This window comes from Ambystoma mexicanum, chromosome 5p (assembly GCF_040938575.1).
Source record: "Ambystoma mexicanum isolate Mex_15411 chromosome 5p, UKY_AmexF1_1, whole genome shotgun sequence".
NCBI classification, from domain to species: Eukaryota; Metazoa; Chordata; class Amphibia; order Caudata; family Ambystomatidae; genus Ambystoma; species Ambystoma mexicanum.
The window spans coordinates 939604832-939632212 of NC_090930.1; the positions used below are offsets into that span (position 1 = coordinate 939604832).

General features: G+C 46.4%; 1 protein-coding gene across 1 annotated transcript in view; it reads right to left on the reverse strand.

The window, feature by feature from the left end:
* Nucleotides 1-27381, reverse strand: part of VAPA (VAMP associated protein A) — a 488144-nt gene that overhangs the window by 224768 nt on the left and 235995 nt on the right. The window lies entirely within an intron of this gene.

Genomic DNA, 27381 nt, shown 5'->3' on the forward strand with positions numbered 1-27381 from the left:
TGTTTGGCATACACACAATGGCCCATAAGGCAGTGCATTTTGGACATCAAGCTCTGTGCAAGGCACAGATGCGTCCTGTTACCGACTCTACATCATTGAAAGTTGGTTTTACTGCCTGGGAACCAGAATAGAGAATCGCAAAGGCTCTGCTTGCTGTGTCAGGTACAATTACGAGTTGTGGAAAGAGCTGCAAGAGGCAGTGGTCTATATCACACTGGTAGACCAAGCAAAAACTGTGCAGGCCCCGAATGATGCCATGTCCGGCAAGGTCAAACAATGTACCTTTACGAAGGGAATGGCAATAGTAAACTGATTAATGTGTTTGCACAAAGCAAGCCTTTAACAGCGTCTTAATTGACACAGCCATCATAATTATGGAAACAAATATGAGTTAGGAACTCCCCATATGCATTTATTTACTGTAAATTCACATTGAGTAAACCACACCTGGCTCCTGCACTATGAGGGTCACCTGAAGGCTGCAGCACAAACAGCCCTTGCTCACTCCTGGGGCACCAGTCATTGCAGCAGACCTTGTTAATCTACTGTTATCCCCGTCTGTGCACTCTGCCTCAAAGGTTCAGATGTCACCTCCAAGAGTGGCAGTCACTGCCCTCCACAGGTTCTATAGCTGATCAGTGGGAGGGGGGAGGCGGGGGTACCATCTTGTATTCATGGTGTGAAGATACTCCACTCACCAAAAGGCACAAATAGGGCAGCAATACGTTTTCTTTGGCAGACCAGCTTCTAGCAGTACTCATTTCCTGAAAATGTCACTGCCTGGTTCACATTGCACCTGGGCATGGCAAAAGCCTTGAATGAAAGCTGGAGACCACCAACGATGGAAAGAAGCAGCCATTCTCGAAATCCATAAAATCTTCCCCTTTGTTGGAATAGTTTTACTGATTACTTTGGCAGTATTTACCTGTTTTTACGAGTAGAAGTTGCTTTGCTGGTAAATTGCTAATCTGTAGGCTGGAGAGTGGTCAGAAAACTGCATTGAATCCTGCACCCTTTCACCAAATGGAAAACCTGACATCAAAAGGTAGAGCCTAGATCCATTTCCATAAAGCTGCGCAGAAATTGGTCAGGAGACTAGCAAAGTATCCCGGTCTCAAAATTGTTGCGCACAAGCACAGAAGCCTCGGGGGTACAGAACTTAACTATCATTTTAGTGGCATACGTTCCCTTCCTAAAAGTACCACTGTCAGTGCGTTCCAGTACTCCTCCAGAGGGTATCCTGGAGGACACCATTTATACCAAGAAGGGGTGTTTTCTGAGGACGAGGAGTTAGCTGGACTCCAGCTCAGGCCTGCCGTCTGCCAGTTCTACTGACACCAGGACCACTTCCGATGGACCTGCCAGGCCTCACAAAAACAACTTGATTACCTTAGCCATGGTCATTTTATCCACCCTTCAAACTCTAAACTGTCAGAGCTTCAGATGAGAGTCCCCGCCATTATTCCTACACTGGATCCAAAACCTACTAGGACCTTCCAGACTTAGCCTCCACCAGTGCCTGCCACCATCAGAGCAACAGCCACCTCAAGCGGTCTCCTTAGACACAGATCCCTATAAGGATATACACATGGATACAGCATCTACTCAATACTAATGTAAAGACAGGTTTTAGGATCTTGTGCCTGCTTTTGCAGAGAGAGGAGCTTCGGCCAAGAGATTAATCTCTGAATGAGATCAGAGCTTTTCATTCTACCATCACTGCAGCAGCTAAAATTCTCAACGGTGTTAGTTTGCCTTTGCACTTAACATTCTGAGCACTGCCGTGCTAATACTTGGTGCAGATAGTTAGCCGGTCTGCTGTTATATTCTTTTCAACTGTTATATTTGTATTTCCTTTCATGGTCTATGACCGCAGCGCTTGACTGGGCGCCATTTTCCACTTCCAGTATTTCATTACGGATTGAATTATTTTTATTTTTTCTGGCCTCACATTTAATCTAATGTTGTGTTCCTTGTAAGCCGCGACTGTGGCAGGTGTTTGCATGTCCTTTTCTTCACCCCGGGGCTCGGTCCGGCAGTTAGTCTCTTACTTCTTCCAAGAACGCACCAGGCAGCAGTCATTTAGTGGCTGCTAGCCTGGGCTTTGGGGGATTGGCCTTTGCGATAGGATGTGTTTTTAGAACCCGCCTTTGGGTAGAAGACACCGTGGACTAGCACAGCAGGCTTGTGCACCAAAGTTAAGCCCGTCTGTGTCCATCCATGGCACGGCCGCCAGCAGGGGGCACCATTCCCTGGGTTCCTTCAACGGATTGCATCGCATTAGTATACTCACTGCATCAGTTGCTGAAGCTTGTACCACATTCTATGGTGCTACCACTGGGATGTATGATGCAAGATAAGACATCCACTGCTGGGGGCTCTCAATCGGTCTCACTTAGTAGTTTAATTCTGAATGCCCATTCGGTGGTGGTGCACTGTGCGCATTATGATCTTTTAGATTATTTCCTGTCCGATTTTACATGCATCACTGAGGTATGGCTCGATGAAACATCGAGCTCTGTTATCACACAGTTACCGCCCACTTAAAACATACTACATTCTGACCGCCTACTCCCTAAAAAGGGGGGCAGCATTGCTATTATCTTTAACTCTCGTTATGAAGGCTCCTTGCTTATTATCAGTCATGTTAAAATGGAGGCCATAATAGCACAGTTGTTTACCACCCTCCTCGGCACGACCCTGTTTCTAGACTCCTTTCTTGATTTTGCTGCCGATATTCAGCAGAGGCATGTGCACCTCATTATTTCGGACGATTTACCCTTAAGGTTAATGACATGAATGACCTCAAAGTTCAAAGCTTTTTGTCGTCTATGAAAGAGCTTTCTTTGGCTCAGCAGGTCACTGATCAGACTCATATTTTACCTAACAATTTGGAACTTATTTTCTTGTTATTCCCCAAGGTCACAGTCTATCCTGAGTTTTAAGTCTCTTGGTCGGATCACTGTTCCTTTTACTTGGGACATTAAAGTACCAAAAACTAATTTTCAGGCCAAATGAGTCCTGCGGCACGGCTGCCGCTTAGTTCCATAAGCGGATAGTTACCCTTATTCGTGCCCTTCATTCAGGGCCCTTGCCTGTGGATCGGAGTTCATTATCTGAAACTTTTGTTGTGGTAGCTTACTGCATGGCTCCTCTTTAGTACAGGGTGTCCACCCTGCCTTCTCAAAGGTGGTTCACTGACGAGTTGCGCGGGCTCTGCGCCTACAGCGCAGGCAGATGGAGCGTAAATGGAGGCTCTCACATGCCCCTGCAGGAAAACTTGCACTGTCGCAGGTCACCTCACAGTACCATCTTGCTATCATTAGCACCAAACAAATTAATTTTGCGTCGCTTATTGAGACCTCGGTTAACTATCCCAAAGAGTTATTTAAAGTTGTTTGCAACCCTTTCAATCACTGGTTCAGTCTTCACAGGCTCTTTGTGATTCCTTGTCTTAAGTTCTATTCGATGCAATATTGCTGCTGTTCCTACGCTCTCCGGTGCTGGTCCTTTGCCCTCCGAGTACCTATTCACCTTCTCTTGGTCTATGTTTCCCACTTTTTCTGTATCTGAGGTGGCCGCAGCTGTTAAACTCAAATCCTCATCCCCTCTGTATCCCATCCAGCTCAGTGTAATTAAGGACATTCACCCTTATTTTATACACTTGTTGACAGAAGCAGCCAACAGCTCCCTCACCACCGGGGTGATTCCTGCTTCTCTTAAACCTTTGAGTAGGACAAGGTATCCCAACCTCTGCACTACGTTTCCAGTACGGGAGACGAGATACCTTGTCCTCTGCACTACTTACCTTTGGGGGGCGATCGCCCCCATGCTGCTCCTTCGATCCACCCGAGTCCTAGGCAGTGAAGGGGAGTACTTCCCCCCCCCCTTCCATGCCTGGGGGTTCCGTGATGACGTTGGCAACGTAAACAGGAAATTAAATTTACATGCTGATGCCAAATGGATTCAGCATGTAAATTTAGCAGAGATGCATCTGCATCCTACAAGGGCATTTTATGCCTGATTTGGTCAAGTGAGGCCTCGTTAGACAGGGGAGTCGATCCCCTTACCAAAGAGCCCGCCCACAAGCAGGCTGCTGGTCGAGGATCGTTTGATCCTCGACCAGTAATCCCCAGTGCACCACCAGGGAATTCATTTTGGGGGTGCCCCCCAGCCAAAAAGGCCCCAACCCCCACCAAAATAATAGAACAAAGAGGGGACAATGTTTTTCCTTCTTTGGGTGCATATGGGTGCTGTTCTGCATGCATTTGCCCCCAAGGAAGGCAAACATTTTTATTGAAACATTGTTTCAGAACATATATCAACATTTTCAATCAAAGTAATAATCATAACAGAACAATTTGCGATTTACAGATGACAATAAAATACATATCACATGAGCAGAGGTCTGTTAGTTTCGCTGTTGATGACAAACTAGAAAGGCTCGCCAAATGCAAGGCCTTGATCACAGTACATACAGACAGAAGCTAGGTTTGTCAGGCTACTTTAAAGTTATCGTAAATTCTTCATCTAACAATTGCATTTGCTTTTTTCCAGAGATAGACTCAGTGTCTATTGGTTATGTGTTTTCTTTGCAGGATCTAATGGTTTATGCATTACAATCATTCTTGCATCTGTCTTAAAGTGCTGTAGTGCAGATAATTTACCAAAGATTTAGGCTAACCAACAAGGCATGTTAAAACAGTAGCAAAATGTCTCAGTATATAAAATCAATTGGTCATCCTAAACATTATTTGAAATTCTTTTACTATTTTAAAGTGCTATGGTGCATATACATAAGCTGGATAGTTTGACTACCTAAAAATAACAGGGATAAAAATAATATTTAGTCAATAACAAATTTTGTCACTTCATAAAATCTATCAATTCTCATAAAACTCTGGTTGTGCTTGATAATTAAAACATTTAGTTAACGTCCATTACTGCCCCATATTAAAACTTTTAAACTGTATTTCTATGAGGTTCATACACTTTTGTAGGAGGGCCTTGCTAGTTGATTGCTGAGTCAAGGTTTAGGGGTTTTATAAAATTGTACCCTGGCACTGCTCAGTGATGTTTTGGTGGCGTTAAACACTGCCTCCCATAACTGTTCTTTTGTCAGATGGGTCATGTGTTGAAAATATCTATGGAAATGGTTCCTCAGCTCCACAAGGGCAGGGCACTGTTATTAAATGTTCCATTATCACACTGGAAATTGATTTCACAAAATCGGCAAACTGTATTGAAGTTCAGTGTGGTGCTGTAGGTTGCTATTTTGACCTTGGTCAAGCAAAGATTGAAGCAGAAACATTGTATTGTGTCCACGTATATCCGATCAGGGAATTTGATGATAGGGTTGGATTTCGACCATACATTTTGTTATAAAAGCTCCTACTTTGAAAACTAGATACGGTTTACATTTTTCCCAATTAATTATCCAATCCCAGCGCCTGAGTATCGTTTTAGCTTTTTATGGATTTTCAAGCAATAATTCTAACGTGAGGTCGGCATTTTGAAGTGATTCGAGACACAACTTCTTCCATGAGTTCAAGGGGCACGGGAGTGAAGATTCAAGCATGGTTTTGAGAACTGGGTACAGGTTGCAATCTGCACTAGAGGCTAGGAGGCAGTTTCTGAATGTTTCAAGCATTAGCCACTTAACAGTTGTTGAGAGCGAGGGGAGATCTAGCTTGAATCTGATAATCGGGATATTCTGAGGGACTGGGAGAATGGTTTTCCAGAAGATGCCTTCTAAAATGTCCCATCGTATTGATTCGGAGTTCGATTTGGTCTGACTTCCGTAGGTGATTATCAGTACCACTTTGTGCTTATAGAAAAGTATTATTGCTGATAATGAGAATTGCCTGTATTTTCAGTGCAACGCTTTTATTTCGAGGAGTTTCATTCTGGTTACAAGTTCGGATTTGTAGGGTTGATCATTAGGGTGAGTTGGTGTTGGCCCCCAAATATTTGTAGAGGTGAATTTGTTGTAGTCAAGTTTTTGAAAGAAGCCAGTTAAATTTGAAACCTGATTTAGGTGGATGATGGTGAAAATAAGTACAATTGATTTGTTTATATTGATTGTGAGGTTAAGTTTGGTAGAGTTAGAGAGGGCTGTTAGTTTCCTTTGGATGCCAATGGGGATTCTGTCTAAGATTACAAGGTCATCTGCGTAGAGTAGGTATGGTACGGTATAACGACCATCTTTAAAAATGTCATGGATCTCGTTCATAAAAAAGTTAAGAGTTGACTCAAGTGGACAAACTTGCTTGAGCCCTGTGTTTGTTATAACGGGGCCTGATAGGAGTCCATCGTTAGGAAGTTTCATTTTAATGGAGGTGTTAGAATAAATTAGATAAATAAAAAGTAAGATGTGGGGTGGGCAACTTGCGTTAAATGGTTTTCTCCATAACATTTCGCGAGGGACTGCATCAAAGGCCTGTTTAAAATCCATTAGGGCTAAAAAAAAAAAAAAAAACAAGTTGCTTTTTTAGGATTGCTTGGTTTTTGATGGTTGAAATTATTATTAAATTAAGAGCCGTGCCAATACCCGCGACAAAACCTGACTGGTGTAGGTCTAGTTGGTTGGTCACAGTCTGCCATTGTTCAAAATTGCAAAGTACCAAACGTGCTAAGATTTTACCTGGAACGTCTAGAAGCGCGACGGGCCTGTAGTTGCTTGGCTCATTCCCATCTCCTTTCTTGAATATAAGAATAATAATTGCTTCTTGCCTAGTCGGCGGGAGTCTGCCAGTGCATATAACTTTTTTTAAATATTAGCTCAAGTATTTTGGAACATGCTTCAGGGTGCGCTTTCATAATGGCATTGGTGAGGTTGTCAAGTCCTGGGGCTCTGGACATATTTAGCTTTTTTTATAATGATTAAAATGGCCAATGTGCAAATTCTAAACTGGTGACAACCGGAATACTCAAAAAGATAGGTGGGGGTGGTGTACATGTTTTGTTTAGCAAGTTTTGGAAATGCTCCTTCCATTTGGTTTCGCTTACTATATTCAGTAGAAGGGGTTTGTTAGCATTATTGGGTGCATTATTTATTTGCCAAATGTCACCCGCCGATTTATTCAAATAAATAAGCTCTGCTAATCTTTTCCTACTCTCTCCTCCTCCACCCTGCGCCCCTTCCTGCTTCTGCTCCTTCCAACTCCTTGCTCCTTTCCACTGCAACCACCTCCCCCTTCACATCCGCTCTTCTCCCTTCTACCCTTCCTTTCGCTCTTCTCTAAAATATTACCTCTTCCACTCACCTCGCTAACACCCCACCTTCCCGACCTCCTCCCTTCCCCTTTACCCTTACCTCTTACTACTACTCTTCCTTACCTTCTCCATCCCTCCAATCCCCTTCCTCCCTTCCCCCTGCTTGATTCTTGTCTCACCTTCTCTACTCTTCTTCACTCACATTCCTGCTCTTTCCCCTGTCCTTACCTCCTCTAACACCTACCACTCCCTTGCTCACCTCCCACACTCTCCTCTCCGCTGCAATATTGTAAGTTGTTCTTTATTCTGTTATCAGGTTGTGGTTCAATTGTCATCTTATGCTTGCTGTATGTTTACCTGTTCTCATGTAAAGCACTTTGGAGTAAAGGGCTATATAAATTCAACAAAATACAAAATACAAATTCATAAGAGCCATGAGCATTTTTTTTCAGCTTCATCTTTTTGTACAATTAGAATTTGTTTAATCTTATTCATGATTTTATTTCTTACTAAAAGTCTTTGTGCTGGGTTGTCGAAGAGAGGGCACGTGTTGCTAGTTGTAATTCCTTCTTGAGGGTGTCAATCGGAGCTTGGAATTATGTGTTTAAATGTAGGTCGGAAGGTGTGTTGAGTTAGTTGGGTAATTAGTTGTATGTGATCAGTATAGAATAGTTGGTCAGAGTCTTCAGGGTGCAACTTAATCCCAATCATTCTTTGATTTAAATTAGCCATCAATCGTGGATTCAAGCAAAGTCGATTTCTACTATTGCTTAGTTCCAATGTGGAGGTGAAGTGCCGAGTATCTGTCACTACATGCCTAGTCAAATGGGTTTTGAGGATGTTATGATCGCTGGCAACATTCAGTTCAACATGGAATGAAGCTATGTTTTTGTTTGCCTTTGCCGAGATGTACACAATCTAAAACAGAGTTGCTCAGACCTCTAGACCATGTGTGAGCAGGAGGACAGTCTTCAGCACATGAGCCATTCAGCATAACGACATTTCTAATTTCCATTAGTGACGTCCATTTCTCAGTTTGGCTGTTGCATTTCTAATTAGCGGTTTGAAGAGAGTTCATATTGAAATCTCCTGCAATTACTCGCTCAATCAAGCAAGGTAAGGTCTAGTATTGTTTCTATATGGACAAAGAAGTGTAATTCATTGGGTGATCGGGAGTTCCACTAGATCTTTATCATAACTGTTGCGGGATGTAGCGTGTGATGGTGATTTGAGGTTACTTTGACTGGTTGGATACCTGTATTTGACGAGTGCCATGGTTCAAGGTGTAATTGGGAGTCATTCCTGGCGGCTATTAGACCTGCCGCCGGGCCGCCTCTAGCAGCCTAGGTTGCGGGAATAGCGGCAATCTGGTGATTGGGCCATACTGGTGCCGTCATCATCAGGGTCCCTTGGCGGAGTACTAGGTCACACACCTGGAGGGTCGGAGGCATTTTCGATAGTAAGTGGGATAAGCCCCTTGTGTTCCAGCAGCCCATGCAACAGGTGTGCTTTGTGGGTGGGGGTCTGAGTGCAATCTGTCAAGCATAGTGATTAGTATTGTTTGTGTCTAGCTGGGATAAATCTGTGGGTTGTGATTCAGGTTGAGGGTATTTTGGTGGTGGTAAGGGGCATCTTTGCTGGGCCAAACTGGGTTGGGAACTGCAGTTATCCGGTTCGGTGGAACATCGGGGCACAGTTTATCCTTAGGTTGAGCAGCAATCAATAGGGAGTTGGTGCGTTTTTGGGCAAGCGTTGGGAACGTCGCCAGGTCGACATTCTGGGTAACATGAAAAGTTGTTTATGTGTTAGCGGATCTGCGAAGTGGTCATGAAGGCTGTGATGCCCCGTCTCGGTTATTGAGATTGCATTATTGGAATACACCGAAAGGTTCATGAGATCATCAATCATTTGATTGCCATTTGCAATAGGGTTGATGGGTGGAAATGCATTAACATATGGAACATTGGGGGGCGCTGTTGCGCACGAAGCGAAATGGCTGCTTTTGTGTAAGCTCCGGCCGTGTCCTGGGCCTCAAAGCTTGCTTGCAGCATTAATCCATTCCGGTTCGGCAAGATATTAAGCGGACATATTCATCAATAAAGCTTGACGACTCACGCAAAATTTCAGCCAAAAAGTAGCAGCGGCTGCCAAGATATCTCCCAGGTGCCTGCACGGTGCAATGCGAAGCGTACTCGCCCGGGACTGAGGGGAGGAGCTCGGCGTTGAGGCTGCCGGAGGAGAGACGGTGACCGTGGGACTGGATCCTCTCAGCACGGGAGGGGTGTCGCGGAGCTCCGGCACTCGTAGAGCGCCTTGCTGACCCCCCCCCCACCACCGACACAGCAGCGACATCCCGTCGCGGGGAGGGGGCATTAAGGCGCCGCCTGGCCTCAGGGGAAAAGGTAGGCCTCGCGGCTGTCGCTGCGCACCCCTGCGGGTTCCACTGGGGTCTCGGGCGGAGCGGGGCGACCGGAGGGCAGGGGCCGGCGATAGCGGCTCTTCCGGTGCTCGCTCTGAGGATCGGTGCGAGGGGGCCGGCGCTGGGCGGGACTTGCGGTCTTTCTCCCCCCCCCCCCCCCGATACTGCTTGCATCAAAACCGCGGCGCAGACCTGGGCCAACAACCAATATAAATAAATGTGGTGTAAGCTAAACACCCCCCCCCCCCTCGGTCCAATAAATACAAGAACTGCGGAAAGTACACAAGCAAACATATGAGGGGGGAAAACACGGACACAGCAACACAGTCTGCAATAATCACCTATGCAGCGAGGGCACAGAAAGCTACACGTGAGGAAAACATTCAATCTGAGCCATAAAGAGTGCTACCTGCCCTACACTGAACTGCATAGATCCCAACTACTGCCAATCCAAAAGAAGAGCTAAGGACAACAAAATAGTGCTTCCCACTACGAGGTGCAGGCAAGGACTTGTACACTGAATTGGGATCCGCCTTTAAATTCCCTGACTCTAGTGGAAACTCCACTTGAAGTACCGAGATGTGGACAAGTCCCATACTAAATGGTCATAGCGATATGGTGGGATGAAGCGACGCACCCCGAGCGCATAGTACTAGTGCTCCTTCGGCAGGAGGCACCGACATACTTCCCAGACCAGTAACGATGCCCAAAAACTTTGGCCAGAAAAAGAACAAAGGGATCATCGAGAAATACACAACCACAATGCAGAAAGGCTCAGAGCCAGAGAGAGAGGAGGTAATGCTAACACAGGCAGAACAGACCCCCACAGCCTCCATGATGGACCCACAAGCAGTGTTCCAGGCCATGCAACAAGGATTTACGGCATTGACAGACAAGCTGGACGGCATCACAGCAAGTGTTACAAGTATCAAAACGAAGCTTGACAAAACGACTAGCATGACGGAGGCAGAAACCAGAATATCAGGAGTGCAGGACAATATGGAAACACTGAAGAGTACGGTATCTACGATGGCCATTGAACTAGGGACGGTGAAAACAAAGTGCGAAGACTTGGAAGCGAGATCACGGAGAAACAATGTCGGTATAATAGGTGTTCCAGAAGAGGCAATCAAAAGGGACGATGGAGAAAGCAGTGGAGGATCTTCTCCGAACCCTGCTGGGAGAACCGGGATGGTCGCCGGTCTTCATGGTGGAAAGGGCGCACAGATCATTGGCCCCGAAGCCGAAACCTGGAGCATACCCCAGGCCCATTGTAGCTCGTATACTCAATTACAGAGACAGAGACTTGATCCTAAAAACTGCAAGAGAGGAACAAGAGCTGAAATGGGAAACCAACACGATACGCATTTTTCCAGACTTCACCCTAGCAGTCCAGCAGGAAAGAAAGCTCTTCACCGGAATTAAAAAGATGCTACGCGATCGACGGGTACAATATGCAATGCTTTACCCTGCCAGACTCAAGATCCAACATCAAAATAAAACGTACTTCTTTACATTCCCTGAAGAAGCTGCAAGCTTCATAGAGACACACATACCTCTGAATAAAGGACAATCCTGAAATGAGAGTAATGCTATTAAGTGAAACCAGAGACAGCTTCACAGACACTATGTTAAAGATGCAAATGGGACTTGCAATGAAACAACCACTTCGACGGGAACCACAGATTACAATTGTCAAGAAACCACCCTTAAAGGGGGGGGGGGGGGACGCAACGCAAATGCTGAATCGAAGATGTCATAATAAAGGACAGCAACAAGCCAGAACCGGAGACAACACACATCATTAAGAAAGGCTTGAGCACAGGAGACGCCACAGCCCCCCCAGTAGCAGGTGCTCGAGAAGATGTTGGGAGGGGGGATGGGAGAGAACCACAGCACGGTTGAAGTTCGGGGAACTGTGAGGGAGGGGGGAGGGACAAGTTTGGGGAAGTTTAGTTACTGTTTTAAATTTGGAGTTGTAAACACAAAAAGCTCACAGGTAGTGGACACTAATTCATAGACAAACAATGCAGATGTGTCCTGATACACCACTATGGCGAATACCGCATAGATGATGGATAAACCTAACACTGAAAATATCAATATACTAAGCTGGAATGTTAGAGGGTTAGGCTCTAAGATCCAGACAAGAAAAATCATGGCCTACCTTAATAGGCAAAAAGCTGGGATAGCATTTCTCCAAGAGACACATGTAGGCCCCCGACAGGGTGTGCAATTGATTGCAAACTGGGGCACCCATCAATACTTCAGAACTTACTCCACTAGAGCAAGAGGGGCAGCGATACTTATACACAAAAAGCTCCCATTTGTTTACAAAGAGACAGAATGCGACTCCAGTGGGAGATATGTTATAGTACATGGTATGCTCTACGATTAAGAGTTTGTTTTTTTGAACATATATGGCCCAAATATCGACCAACCAGAGTTTTACTCCACAGTATTTGAAAAGCTGGCGAAATATCCCACTGCTCGGGTGTTTTGTGGAGGAGATTTTAACACAATACTGGATGTGCAGTTAGACCGTACATTGACACAGGCCAGAACACTAACCAAAGCAGCACAGACAATGCTCACACAAATGTCAGATCTACAATTAAGGGATGCCTGGAGAACATTAAATCCTGGTGGGAGGGAATACACATTACTCCACGGTACATGATATGCACTCCAGGATTGATTTATGGTTCATAGACACGGATAGTATGGCCTGGGTAGCGAAATCTCACATATACCCCAGAACTTATTCCGACCACTCCCCGATACATCTCTCAATGCAAATCCCAGACAAGATCAGCACGAGACCACCATGGAGGTTTAAACCAGCAGCCTTAAAGGGATGGTCTAGTAAAAATGTTTATTTAAAAAATAGATAGGCAACATAAAAAAAAAAAAATACTAGCATTCTCCGTTTTAAAACTTCCTATGTAAAATTTTGAGCTATTCAAGCTCAAAATTCGCAAAAGCAAGCACATGGGCGCGTCCATTTTGTGAAATGGAGGCCCTCCTGTGCTGGCTTTTGCTTTTGCAGCACTAATGATGAAAAAGCCAGCCAGCTGTACTAAACAAAGGCTACCGCTGGGTGGCTTTCCCTTCATTAGTGCTGCAGGCGGAGGACGGGGACCGGAGACCAGAGCAGGAAAGCTGCAGCTGAATCTCGGTAAGTGCTATTTATTGTCTTTTAAAAAATAAGCACTAGCTGCGTTTTTTTTTCTAAGTTTTCCGGCTGGAGGAGCCCGGAAAACTTAGAAATAAAACTGCAGCTTTAAAAACGTTGTATTTATGTTTGCGGTCGCTTTTGAAGCGACCGCAAACATAAATACAACATTGTGTTGAAAAACGCTGCGGTTTTTCTTTCCAAGTTTCTCAGGCTCCTCCGGCTCGGAGGAGCCTGAGAAACTCGGAAAGAAAAACCGCAGCGTTTTCCAACACAACTGCATTGTTTCTGCCTGAATCTGCTTTACCATTTGGGGATCTCGGGCTCCCAGATCCCCAAATGGTAAAGCAGATTCAGGCAGAAACAATGCGGCATTGCGGAAACTGAGCCGGAGGAGCCTGAGAAACTTGGAAAGAAAAACCGCAGCGTTTTCCAACACAATAAAGTTGTATTTATGTTTGCGGTCGCTTCAAAAGCGACCGCAAACATAAATACGTTTTTAAAGCTGCGGTTTTATTTCTAAGTTTTCCGGGCTCCTCCAGCCCGGAAAACTTAGGAAAAAAAACGCAGCTAGTGCTTATTTTTTAAAAAAAAATAAATAGCACTTACCGAGATTCAGCTGCAGCTTTCCTGCTCTGGTCTCCGGTCCCCGTCCTCCGCCTACAGCACTAATGAAGGGAAAGCCACCCAGCGGTAGCCTTTGTTTACTACAGCTGGCTGGCTTTTCCTTCATTAGTGCCGCAAAAGCAAAAGCCAGCACAGGAGGGCCTCCATTTCACAAAATGGATGCGCCCATGTGCTTGCTTTTGCGAATTTTGAGCTTGAATAGCTCAAAAGTTTACATAGGAAGTTTTAAAACGGAGAATGCTAGTTTTTTTTATGTTGCCTATCTATTTTTTAAATAAAAAATTTGACTAGACCATCCCTTTAAGAGACATAGTATATAAAAACTCGATGGCGCAATATGCACAAGACTACTTTGAGATCAATGAACATTCGGTCTCCACCCAGTCTACACTGTGGCAAGCATTTAAAGTATGCATAAGGGGCTAATCGATATCCATCGAAGGGGGAATCCTCAAAGATATTAGGTCTAGACTAGAGAGGCTTGAAACCCAATTGACATCCCACCAAACAATATGCCATGACCCCAACCCCCCCAATTAGGCACTGAAATTAAGTCCAAGCTTGAACAGTACAGAGAAGCAGCTGACCAGGAGATAAGATATTTTGATAGGCCCATAGCAGCGCGTAGATATGGAGAGGGGGAGTGACCTGGGAGACTATTGGCCAGAGCAGTACGTGGGGAGAGGGGAACCACTAATATACCCTGTATACAAATAGAAGACGGTAAGATGTCCACAAACCAAAATGAAGTGAAAGACACATTTTATAAGTTCTATAAAGAATTATACTCCCCCAGGGCAAAGACACAGAGATAGAACAATACCTCTCCAAGATACCGACAACGCTTATTGCAGAATCAACTAGAGAATTATTAGAGGCACCCATCACTGAAGCAGAAATAGATGAAGCAATAAAAGCTCTCCCCAATGGAAAAGCTACCGGCACTGATGGGCTAGGAGCTGAATTCTATAAAGAGTTTAGTCAAATACTAACACCCAGGCTACACGCTGTTTGGAGCGAAGCATTCGATTTAGGTGATCTCCCCGAAACTACTACGGAAGCAATAATCACACTACTACTTAAGCCAGGTAAACCCCCAGGGGAATGTGGATCATACCGCCCATTATCATTAATAAACACTGATGCCAAGATCCTGGCGAAAATATTAGCAACGAGACTCGCACCATATATTTCATATATGGTACACGAAGATCAGGCCGGGTTTATAATGGGTAGATCTACAGCCACAAATATTAGACGATGTCATCAGATAATAAACTCTATACCTGCTACAACTCAGGGACTAGCGGTGTCCCTAGATATGAGAAAAGCGTTAGACAGTCTTGTGGCCCTTTCTATTTGGAGTGCTACGAAACAACGGGTTTGGCCCAAAATTCATAAAGTGGATTCAGATACTTTATACACAACCACACGCGAGGGTCAGAGTAAATGGAACCCTCACAGATATACTGGAAATGCTGGGAGGTACCAGACAGAGCTGCCAGCTTCCCCCCTTACTTTTTGCCTTGGTCATAGAACCTTTAGCGGATATTCTTAGATCTAGGTACAGCTCATTCGGGATATCGCTCGAGGGCAAGTTGCAAATCATAACACTATATGCAGAAGACATACTTTTATATCTCAAGAACCCAGACAGTACGCTCGGCAAGATTCTGGCGGAGGTGGGAAAATTCGGTGAATACTCCGGATTGCGCCTCAATCCCCACAAATCAGAAATATTCCCACTCACAGACGCCACACCACAGCCCCGGAACCTTCACAGACTTATATGGAGTCCGACACATAGTGTATCTAGGTGCCCATATAGCCAGAACGGCCCATTTATCCCAGGCATTGAACTACACAACATTGGGGATACGCTGTGTGCTAAAATGAAACAATGGAGTGCACTCCCGATATAAATGGCGGGCGGATAGCCTTAATTAAAATGGTGATATTACCAAAACTTTTCTATCTATTTAGCACAGTCCCAGCATGGCCCGGCCGCAATCTGTTCTCCAAAATTAATAGCGCCTGTATAGCATTTGTCTGGGGCGGACATCCTAGATTAAACTGGAGAGTACTGACAGACACATACCTAAGGGGAGGACTGATGGCACCAGACATAGAACTTTATTATCTGGCGGCACAGGCCCATCAAGGAGCCAGATGGGCCACAAACTTTCTTAACCCTACTGACACACCCCTATCAACGCAAGAAAGAGGCGATAGGGGCGCTACATCGTATGACTAGACCCACCCCGAAACATTACAACACGACCAATCCCTCTCAAGTCACCATCACGGCATGGTCCAAAATTACCGACATATATGGTGCCAGTAAGCTATATCACCCGAGTATGCCAATATGGGGAGACTCATGCACACCACCCAACATTGAGGGTGAGATAGCAAGGCAGTGGTGTGCTAAAGGCATTACACAGTGGGGTCAGTTGTTCCCAGACAAACACTTCATACAATGGAAGGATATTAAGGATACATTGGGAAACACACACGCATAAACAGCAATATCATAGGGTTGCAGCCCTTGCACAACGAATCCACCCAACATACCCGGAGGAACCGGAAATAAATATGCCACTAGGCTATGTATTCGCAGGAGGTACCCAGAAGATCACTGCCTCTATGTTATACACAACTATACTACAAACACGCCCAGCGGTAACCCACACAGCTAAAGGAAGATGGGAACAAGATCTGGGGCAACTGATAGATGACCAAGAATGGTCACGGATCTGTGCACTGACTAAAGGGATATCTTGCAACTCAAGATTTAAATTGATACACTATAAAATAGTGCACAGAACGCATTACACACCACTAAGGCTTAAGCAAATATATCCCACATCTAATGGGGCTTGTCCGAGATGTAATGCAGAGAATGCTAATATATTCCATATGCTACGGGACTGCACTAAATTAAGACACTATTGGCTAGAGGTCTGCGAGGCTCTCAACAAGATGGCAGATCAACCGGTGGTATGGACACCACGGATTTGCATGTTGGGGCACTGAACCCGACGTGGCAAAAACTGCTGAACCCGAGTCTGCTCATAGCCAAAAGGGTCATTAATGAGATGGAAGACTGCACTACCCCCCACGATAGAAGACTGGAATAGAGATATGGTGTGGATTAATGATACAGAAGAACTATACATTGATTCGGTCACACCGCAAAGTAGACCCAGAAACATATGGTTGCGATATAAGCAATATTTGGCCGATCTAAGCAAACCTGAAACCCTGAATTCAGAAGGGGATTAAACTGTATTTGTAGCACGTTTGTATAACTGAAAAGGTGTCAATGTATATGCATAACCTGTGAGCAAACAAATAAAATTGTTAAAAAAAAAAAACATATGGAACATTGTTAGGTACATTGTGTGTCTTGCCTTTGGGTGGAGCCACATTCGCCTCAGGAGGGAGTGCAGTTGTTGGACAGGGGGGGACAGCGGGGTGGACACCAAACCCATTAGTCGTCGGAAGATTGCTTCCCATGATAGGTGCCTCCTGGGAGCCCGCAGGCAGTATTAGAATGGAAATATTTGCTATCAACGATTTCCTTTTGGATCTATTTTTTTTTTTGATGGTGTGGGCAGGTTTTGGGATTTTTTTCTTTTTACAAGATCTCAGTGCTGATCATAGAAGTGTGCTTCCTATTCCTTTTTCGTCTTTTGCCTTGAGCACTGGGACAGAAGACCTTGTACAATGGGGGCTCTGAACTGGCCAGGTCCATCAGGTCCCCCTGTATAGAGCTGTCAGCCGGTGGTCTATGTGAAATTGAGCTGGGGCGATTTATAATGATTATAGAGCCCGAGGCAGGAGCTGAGGTGTTGGTCGAACCCTCCGGGTGGGCTGTGGCATCACCCAAGGTGACATTGGAACGGTCTCTGTATCAGGTCTAGTTGTTTGGGGCTTAATATGGGCAGCTTCCAGAAGACTGGGTAGATTCCAAACTAGCCAGTCTATTTTGGGTTCCATGTAATAATGTTGCCACAAAAATCTCGCCATGCAAAATTATCACCGAAAAATGGCAGTTTTTTGTGGCGACATTATTGCATGGAACATCCCCGCAACCCCCAAACTGTTTCTTCCTTTTTTTTAATTTTTTTTGTTTTGCCCCTGTCCCCATATATATTGTCACCCATATAATATCGCCACGACCCTTTCCCGGCGACCATATATATGGGGATAATATGACCTGATACCTTATTTTGTTGGTGAAGACTGCGATGCTGGAAATGCATCAGAGGGACAGGGGCTCTGAATCCTTGTCCTTTATTGCTTTTTATCATGTGTTCTGACTTGTTTCCACACAGTTCACGTGGGATTCCTGGCGGTGCGGCTCTTCCTGTATTTGGTTTGGTGAACAGACCCTTAGGATACCCTTATGGCACCCATGGGTGGGAGTATGACCCCTGTACTCCTAGTGTATGTTTTTGGGCACCTGTGTGTGGCCCACAGAGCAGGGTACGGGTTGGTGGCAGCTCCATGCTGAATTGAGAGGTGCCGTGAGCATCCTCCATTTTGGGATGCCCAGTCATTGGAATCAGTAGATTTCTGATAGTAAACAAGATGGCCCCTGTGGACTCTTGCTTTCTATTGCCTGTTAACTTTTCTCGAAGTCCTGGGAAACTCTGACTCTGTCCCTTCCCCCTGACTGGCTGTTGGGTGGAAGTTCCATATATTGTGTTGTGGGGAAGTCCAGGCCAGACTGGCTGGAGCCTTCCCAATGACTATGTTGTGGGTACGCACGTGGGGTGGGACCTGGTTGAATGGAGTGTGTGACGAATACGCATTCTGTGTTGTGGGTGTCTAGTATCTGGTGGTTGACACTGACTGAGACAGCCTTGCCCGAAACTGGTATGAATGCAGTGTGTAGTGCTGAATGGCAGAGTATTTGTCTGAATCCACATTTTGTGTTGGGAGTGTCTGGATGGAGAAGAATGGCCTGAATGCACTGTGTGCCCGATTGGCTGACTGCCTGAAAGCCCTTTTGAGTGACTGGTTGCCTGAGTCTGACCCAGCAGAGTGAATGAGAGATCAACCCTAAATCTGGGGACCTCTCACTGCTAGAAATCGTTCAGAAGCTGAAGTTGATACTTGATGCTTACTCTCAAAGCCAAGCAGGAAAAAGGTGAACCGCTGTTCCCTTCCTTGTAATCTGAAAGCTGCTGTGTCTTCAAGAACTGATCCAAGAGAGGGCCTGGCTAGGAGACCCCTTCATGAGCTATGAGGGACCATTGAGCACCAGTTGATCTTTGCCAAAGCTCCCTGATAGACAGACCTACAAAAGGCTGCCGACCGGAGAAGGGGACCACCAAGCAGAACAAAGCAGTACCAGACAGCCATCCACCGTCGACGACCGCCGTCACCAAACAGAGCTGCCGTGCTCTCTTTGCCTACTAACATTTGATCCAAGCACTCCCTTGTTAATCATCGAATGCTTGCATCCTGCCGGAGAGAGTCAAAGCAGTCAACAACCGAGGGGAATCCGCCGGTGGGTGTCATGCGGCAACCCTGGAAACTTTGGCAGAGATGGAGAAGTCAACACAGTATTACGTGCCCTCAGATACACACAAGAAGCGGCACGACCCTTATCAAAGATGGCCACCACTGCAGTGCTCAGTCACCTACAGGACGCGTTCCAGTCCTCCTCTAAGATGGCCGCCACTACTATAACGCACTGTACCATAGGAACGGTGCTTTGTATCCGTCCTCTTGGAGCTACTCTGTCTCGCACAGTAAACCCATATTTTGCTGGTTTTTTGCTACTGCCGGTCTCAACCAGTGCTCGTCTGTCTTTCCCCTTGTACCTTAACGCTTGTAGTACTTGTCTGCTTCTCCAAGCGAACCTTTCTTCTGGCGGTCTCACTACTGTCAGCTTTCCCTTCCACGAGGTGCACCACACGTCTCAGCTTACAGGAAGTTTTCAGCCGATCATCAACAAGCACCACAAGAACCAAAGCTGCTGCCGCAACGACAGTGCTCACCCTTTTTCCTCGTGGGTTCTCGATGATCCGTGGCTCCTGCCTTAAAGGGAGCCGCTCAAGAAGGGTCCGTCAACGATCCGACGTCAAACTCTGCTATTCCAGGTACATTGGTGTTGTAGAACTATTTAGAAGGAAATAAGACTCTTGTGAACATTATATGGACTGGGCTTGAACAATATCTTTATTTACAGGTTGCCCAGGTGGGGGATCCTCATACAGACTGTGCCTGGGGTTAGGGGTTCAGTATTCTGCCAATTGTTCTACACAACTACTTTTCTCCTATGTCTATTGTTGGTTCTCCATTACTTGATTTGTGTGACATTTTAACTAAGTCCAGTTGATGCACTTTAATGAAATCTGATAGTAATTGTATATATTTCCCATTGTAGATTAACTGAGCACAAAGTGAGTTATTGTGATTGTGTATATAACCTTGAACCTTAATTATATAAAGACTGTTTTCGTTAATAGTGTGTGGACATTCCTTTGTGGGGGCTTGGGGACTACACTGCATTTAAGAACCAGCCCGCATCACCTCCTGAGAAGCTGGGCCTCAATTGCTCACCACGTTTACCAATATAGAGAATCTTGGCTGGGGTCCGCTGTGCCTCTCCTCTACCGTATAGAGAGCAGGCGTACAGACACAGCCCTCCGGTCTTTACAAGGACATCTAAAGAGTTGAACTGTGAAGCAGCTTTCTGGTCTAGGACTTCAAACAGTCTTGTCAGCGTGAATATGCTTGCATTGATGGCAGTGAGAGCTGCGTCCAATGCAGAGTTTGCTGTCGAGGGGTAGCCAAAGGACGGTCATGGGGTCGGCTTGGTAAATGAGGCCACCATGGAGGATGCCAGGTCAGCCGAAGAAATATTGTGGCTTGGGTGTTCATTGGAAAATAGGACCGAAGAAGGGGAGAGTCTGGAGGGGGGCTTTTAGTGGAGGGGAGCGCTGGTGAGCATTTAAGAGCATCTGCTCAGGTCGAGTCAATTGTGTAGAGTGTATTGGGAGGTGTGGTAGAGAGACTGCAAGGGGGCATGCGGTTGAGTTGTTGCGAGTGGTGCAGTCGTTTGGGGGCAGGTGCTGTTGTACCACTTTGGAGTAGAAGTGTGGTATTGCTGAGGAATATATTGTGTGGATGGTAACAGCAATGTGCAGTGGTAGTGTTGGGTCTGCCATGTAGTTCGGCGTATGAAAGGATTCCATGTCACTGTGCAGGGCCATGGGTGACGGAACTATTCTGTCAGATAATGTGGTTTGCACCGCTATCAGCGTGGTGGAGAGAACTTGCCGAGGTTAGTTGTTTGATTTGATAAAGCCCTGAGTATACGTGGGCATGAGTGCTGTATTGGGTGTGTCAGAGCTTGTAAGGACATTTCTGATGTCTGTTTTTTGTGGGGACATTTCGTGCCACATTTGGTGCTCGAGCCGGGGCATGCTGCGCAAGGATTTTCCTTGGGGGGAGCGCAGTCTGATGAGGCTTACCCGAAGTCAGTCGGTATGCTGCCATACTGGGCTCAAAGCACTGCATGTTGAGTTAGCGTTTTTGGCGGGAACAATGGCACAAAAGGGAAAGCTGGGCTATGTTGAGGGTTTCACAGCGGGTGGAAAATGACTCGCCAAGCTAAGGTCAGAGTGCAGAAGAAAGCAGGTGGGCATGCAAGGGGAACACAAGAGTTACAATGGAACTCAGTCAAGATGGAGGTTCTGGTGCCAAGGGGCCCAGATCGCCCGTTGCCGGGTCGTGGAGAAGGCAGTGCAGGAGATAGAGTAAGTAACGCTTGCGGAATCGAGCATCAGGGGCTGCAATGGTTTGTCAGAAGTAACGCGGCAAAGGGGGAGAAGGAGAGAGCCAGATTCCGAGTACTGCACTGCGGTACAGCTGTCAGAGGTCAGTACTCAGCTGGTACTCTCGATAGGTGCACGTGCCGGCTCAATTTGTAGGAGTCACTTTACTTTTTACTTTACTTTAACGCATTTATATAGCGCAGCCATAGGCGTGAGGGCGCTACATGAAATATACAAATAGTAACAAAAAGAGTAGAGGAACCGGTATGCATCGCCACAAAAAGTGACATTCCAGAGGCAGCTCAGAATAATTTAGTTGAAAAGATGGGTCTTCAGTCTTTTCTTGAATATTTCTAATGAATCGATAGATCTCATATACAGTGGTAGAGCATTCCAAGCCCTTGGTCCAATGGAGAAGAAGGCTGAGTAGGCTACTCTGGCAGTATGGCACTTTGGTTCAGACAGGAGGTAGTAATTATTCAACCTTAGTGTTCTCATATTATTTCTCGTAGTAAGGAGCTGTTGCAAATATCCAGGCATATTGCCAGATCTACATTTGTGTACAACAGTCAGGGCTCTAAAGAGAAATCTAGACGCTATGGGCAGCCAGTGGAGCTCTCGTCTTGCTGTCGTAACATGATCTGTGTGTTTAAGTCTCATGACAGCTCTATTAGTCCCATTTTGACATATTTGCAACCTATTACAGTCACGAGGTAGTGAGCATGGCAAAGTGTTCGGAAAAAAGGATTTGTTGAAGGAGATTAAGGTTGCAATCCATAGTGCGACGATGCAGCGTGCTGAGCAGGCAAGCAGTCAGTACTCAGCGGGTACTCTCGCTAGGTGTGCCTATATATTTTTGGCAGACTTGGGGGGGGGGGGGGGGCGGGTGGTCTCATGCCTGTGGGCCAGGTCTCTTCAGCCCCCCACCCCTCCAGCTCCTTCTGCTTCCCTGGGCGGGAGCGGGGGTCTGGCCACATTTTGCCACCTCTGGGAAGCAGAAAGGAGCACTAGACCACCAGGGAATTGATTTAGGGGGTGCCAAACCCCCCAGGTCAAACTACCTGCCCACCCTGATGGGTGCTGTTTTGCACCCATTTGCCCCCAAGGAAGGAAGCCAAAACATTCCACTATATTATTAGTGGCACACTCAGGGGCATCAGTGGGCTAACAGTCCCTGGGGGCCAACCCTCTCAGGAATCCCCCCCCCCTCAACAGAGGGGCACATTCCTTTCTGCTTCCCTGGCAGGGGAGGGGGGCGGGAATTGAGGGTTTGGCCCCAATGTGTCCACTCCTGGGAAGCAGAAAGGAGCACTGGGGCCACCAGGAAAAGGATTTTAGGGGGGGGGGGTGTTTGGCCCGTTGCAGCAGAGCCGGCCATCCTAGATCTCTGGCCGAGCCACGTTAAAGCTTTTCCCTCCAGGGAGGGGCGGGGACCCCGCCCAATCGCTCCATGACTGCCGGTGGGGCAGTCGACATGTGCAAGGCAGAGACCCAAGGCCGGGGGCAGTACCTTTGGCCGGGCTGCATTACAGCTCTTCCCTCCAAGGAAAGATTGGGACCCTGCTGGGCCGCCCTGGGACTGTTGCTGGACTTTGGGACGGTTAACCTACATGGGGAAACAGACACCCAAGCTGAGCAGCAGCCCACGCAACCATCCTGCAGCTCAGACTGTGCCGCGTTACAGCTTTCCCCCTGTGGGGAGGGACGGGGACCCTGCCTGGTCGTCCGATGACTGCTGCTGAGCTGGGGCAGCCTACCCACGTGCAAGGCAGACTCCCAAGGATGGGGACATCACCACCGACCGTTATGGGGTTGTGGCTGGGCTGTGTTACAGCTTTTCTATCTGGGGAGGGATTAACACTGCCGGGGGGGACTCCCTGGTGGGGGAAAGCTGTAACGCAGGCCAGCCAGAGCTCCAGGATGGTCCCCAGCCTTGGGCACCTGTCTCCCATGTGGGTCAGCCATCCCAAAGTGCAGTGGCGGTCCAAGGTAGCCCCGGCAGGACCCCAACTCCTCCCCAGAAGGAAAAGCTCTTTATTCTTTATTGTGCATTTGGTTAACATTTAAAACAACATTTTTCATACAAATGAAGCGTATTTATACCAATTTTTACACATAATGTATACATTTCATTTTACTAAAATACATTGCAAACAGGTTAAAAGTTGATTTTTGATTCATCAGTCTGGGGAGAAAACATTTTTAATCTATAAAAAAAAAAAATCAATGTTGCAACTAAGAGACTCATTTCATTCAGATTTAAAAATCGAATCCATAAGTGGTCCTCAGATGTAACCCCAATGTTACAGATACATCCACCCAGCTTCTCGTGTCGGAGTTATGCAATGTTAGGGCACGCCACACAGTATTGATTCCTGCCCATTAAAGAAAAAGCGACAATCTCAAAAATTGGGATCCAGCCCCTCTTGAACTTTGAACCTTTGTCAAATATAAATTAAATCTTAGTCGCATAGCCTTCATCCGAAAGTCCCTCGACGGGTGCTTTCTCAGGTAAGAAGACAAGTTGTTAAAGCTTATTATATTATGCTCAACGTGGTCATTAAAACAGCCCCCGGGGGGCAGTTGACACCTCAAAGGCAGATGCCCAAGGCCGGGGGCAGCACCCCTGGCCTTTCTAGACGTCTGTCTCTGGGGAAGGATTGGGCCCAGCCGGAGGGAAGAGCTGTAACACAGCCTAGCCGGAGCTCCAGGACGGTCGGTAGTCATGTCACCAGACTTTGGCAGTAGTCTTCCATGTTGGGCTGCCATCCCCATGTTCAGCAATGGTCCCAGGGAGCCCCAGGGCGTCCCCATCCCTCCCTGGAGGGAAACCTGTAACGCAGGCAGCCAGAACTCTGGGATGGTCGGGGGTGATGGCCGACAGGCACCCAAGGCCAGGGGCAGCAGCCCCAGCCGTCCCGGATCTCTGGCTGGGCTCAGTTACAGCTTTTTCCTCCAGTGAGGAATATGGACACTGCCGGGGCTACCACGGACCGCGGCTGGGCTTGGGGACAGTATAACCTTTTTCTTTTCCACCCAGGTAAGCACACCCACACATGTGAGGTACCGTTTTCATCGGGACACCAGTGGGAAGGTAGGACTTGTGTTGTTGCCAGCGTGTTTCAGTGGTTTCCTGGTGGCATAGGTCTGAAGATTGTTTCCCCCCCCCCCCCTACCTTTTGGACTTTGCCGGGCCTTGTGGACAATACATTCTGGGGCGATTCCTGCAAGTCAGACCTCTTGTGATTTTCCACCTGTCTCTTTTCAGAAATGCATGGGGTTGCCTGTTTTCCTTGGTGGCTGCGACACCCCAAGCCCAAATCGGTGGTTGTCCACAAAGCCAAATCCAGTCTTCCCCAGGGTGTTTCATTTATCAGTGGGTTAGCGTTTTCCCTTTGCGCCCCGCTAGGTGCACCCTCACTTGAGGTACCATTTTTATCACGACCCCTGTGGGAATGTGCGACGGTAGGACATTTGTTGTTTTCTATAGATTATGACGCTTGCATGCATTTCCTACTACACTTTGTTACACAACCCTCTGTTTCCAAACGTAACCTACATTTAGACGCTGCTTTAGGCACTGTACGCTTTTGTAACCTGCAAAAGTCACCTATCCTTCAAAAGGTCTGCTTTCAAAAAAATGTATGCTTGCCATTCATCACCACATTGGTTTTCCTTATTTTCAAATGCTCAGTACGTAGGTTTAGGCTGTCAGCATAAAATTCCTGTGTACCCTTACTCCGTTTTTGGCTTGTGGTATTGCTGGTTTTGTGAAACATTATGAAATGTGTGATTTCCTAACTAAAAGAGTCGGGTTAATGTAGCGGTGCAATCCTTTTCTCAATATTCACAGAAGCCATTACCTTACAGGTCCAAACATGTCCAGCACATAACTATTTTTTCTGTCATTTTTCCAACTCTTTCTCAAACTATGATAATTTTACCTACATTGTTGCTGCCTGGCCTGCGGAAATGACCCCTTCCTGAACTCGTAATTCGGTCTACTTTTCAGAAATGTATGCCTTTCTCTTCAGCTTCCCTACTCTCCTCTTCCATTCCGTCAAAGCATGTCCTATTGAAAAAAAAAGGGAAACATTGCCGACCTCGCAAAACGGATGGTAACCACATCTTTTTATAAGATTTTGTTTCCACTCAACCTGTTCTTGAAAGCTTGGAAAATTGTGAATTCAGAACAGCAAACCATTTGTTCCTAGCTCTTACAAGGAAAATAACCACAGGCTTCTTTATACCTCATTTTATTGTCATTTTCTGAAAAAACTAAAAATTTAGTAACCTTTTTGTTATTTTCTCACACCCCCAAACAGCAAACTAGGAATCTTTGATGGGGTTATGGCCATCTACATGTAGGAAGAAAAGAGTGCACATTTGGTTGGCTATCACTTGTAACAAACATGTTACAAGGGATTGAATGCGACATACTCAAATGTACAAAGAAGGGCTCAGCACTGGGAGCGAAAACCCTCAGCATTTAAGGTGTTAAGCTGGCCACTGTTAACACACTTCTTAAAAAAAAGCCTTCCCTGGACTCATTGCTCCCTGTCAATTTCCGCCCTATTTCTCTACTTCCTTTTCCTATGAAACTTTTTGACTCTTTGGTCTGTTCTCTATTCACTGCTTTTCTTGAGGAATCTTTTTTTCACTACTCTCAATCGGGTTTTCGTCCAGGGCGTGGGACCGAGTGTCCTGCTCTCAATCATGGACCAAATGGCTTAGACCCATGACGGGGGCGGCGTCAGTGTCCTGATTCTGCTGGTCCTTTCTGCCGCTTTTACACCATCGATCATAGAGTCCTGCTGCATTGTCTGGCTGGGGGCGCCCTCTCAGGTACCGTCCTCGCCTGGTTTTCCTCTTTGACCATTGTGAAACCCTTTCTCTTCCCCCTTTTTTCTCTTCAGCGGAAGACCTCACATGTGGTGTCCCTTGAGGGTCCGCCATCTCCCCGATCTTTAACACCTACGTTAAACCGGTGACCAAACATTCTCCCACGGCTTCCTTTGTTACTCTTATGCCGACGACACTCAAATCCTGGTAAATCTTCACGTTTCCACTCCCGAGTCAGAGGCCAGGTTTCGTGCCGGTCCTATGGGGGAGGCTATGGAGGAATGGATGTGTAACAACTGGATCAGGTTGAACGGCAAAAAGACAGGTTTTGGTGGCGGCCCCACACCTTCCTCGGCTACTTTTCTCTGGATGGATTATTTTGGGCTTCCCTTTCCCTCTACCGGTCTCTACAATTAAAGACTTAAGGGTGAAACTCACTTCATCCTTGTCCATGGAGACGCAGGTGAGTACACTCTGCCTGCGGGGCTACTTTCATCTCTAGCTCCTTCGTCGGGTTATCCCTTATATCCCTGAACGTCTTTGTGCCTCAGTTACATCTGTTTTGGTTAAGTCCTTGCTGGACTACTGCAACTCTTTATACTTGGCCCTACCTGCTTATGTTCATTGTCTGCAAGTTCTTCAGAACTCTGCTGACCGACTGGCGACTTCTACTCCTCGCTGCAGTCATGTTTCTCCTGTTCTTCGTAAGCTTCATTGGCTCCCTGTGGCTAAACGTATTCATTTCAAAACTCTTCTCGTTTCATCATGCCTTTTATGGGCTGGGAGCTGAATACCTTTTAGCCAAATTTCAACCATATGTCCCTGGCCGGACCCTGCACTCGGCCAACACCCATTTACTTAATGTCCCTCAGGTCAAGTATAGACGCATTGGGGGCCGCTCTTTCAGTGACTGCGTCAGTTATTTGGAACTCCCTTCCACTGTCATTTAGGGCAACAACTGCTCACCTGGCTTTTTTCGTAAAGCTTTGAAAAAGTTCCTTTAAAGGGATGGTCTAGTAAAAAATGTTATTTAAAAAAAAGATAGGCAACATAAAAAAATAAAAAAATACTAGCATTCTCCATTTTAAAACTTCCTATGTAAAATTTTGAGCTATTCAAGCTCAGAATTCGCAAAAGCAAGCACATGGGCGCATCCATTTTGTGAAATGGAGGCCCTCCTGTGCTGGCTTTTGCGGCACTAATGAAGGAAAAGCCAGCCAGCTGTAGTAAACAAAGGCTACCGCTGGGTGGCTTTCCCTTCATTAGTGCTGTAGGCGGAGGACAGGGACCGGAGACCAGAGCAGGAA